Raw genomic sequence first — 548 nt, forward strand, 5'->3', positions numbered from 1 at the left:
TCCCCTCTGTCCTGGTGGGGGTTCAGCCTCTTGGTTCTGGGAGAGCCCGAACCACCTTCCTCTCTGCACACTATTATCCACCTCCCGGGGAACACGGAGCTCGAATCTCATTGTAACAATCCAACTCCCTTGTGGTCCAGGGCTGAGACCAGTCCTCACCTGGGTAGTTTGCCGGCCTTCCCTCTGCGGGAGAGCTTCCTCAGTCCTTTACCCCATTCACCTTGAAATCAAAGTGTACCCTGATCGCCTCTGCTCCTCTCCGCTGAACCCAGTATCTCATATAAAGTTTCTAGCTTAGCTCAAACAAGACTACTGGGCAGTCTGGAGTCACATCTGGGAACTTGTCAGCTGCTGCAGAAAATTGTTCTCTCGGTTATTTCTATCTTCCTAGGGGCAATGAGATTGGATTTCTTTGTGTCTTGAACCCCATTAGCTCTGAACCTCAATATCTTTACTCTAGTCCAATGATACTCTGAGGCAAAAGCCACAGGAGAGTGGGCGTTCTTTATTGTGGAATTTCTAATGCAACTATTCAGGTTTTACTTTAT

The sequence above is a fragment of the Octodon degus genome, unplaced genomic scaffold (assembly GCF_000260255.1).
Source record: "Octodon degus isolate 3935 unplaced genomic scaffold, OctDeg1.0 scaffold00181, whole genome shotgun sequence".
Lineage (NCBI taxonomy): Eukaryota > Metazoa > Chordata > Mammalia > Rodentia > Octodontidae > Octodon > Octodon degus.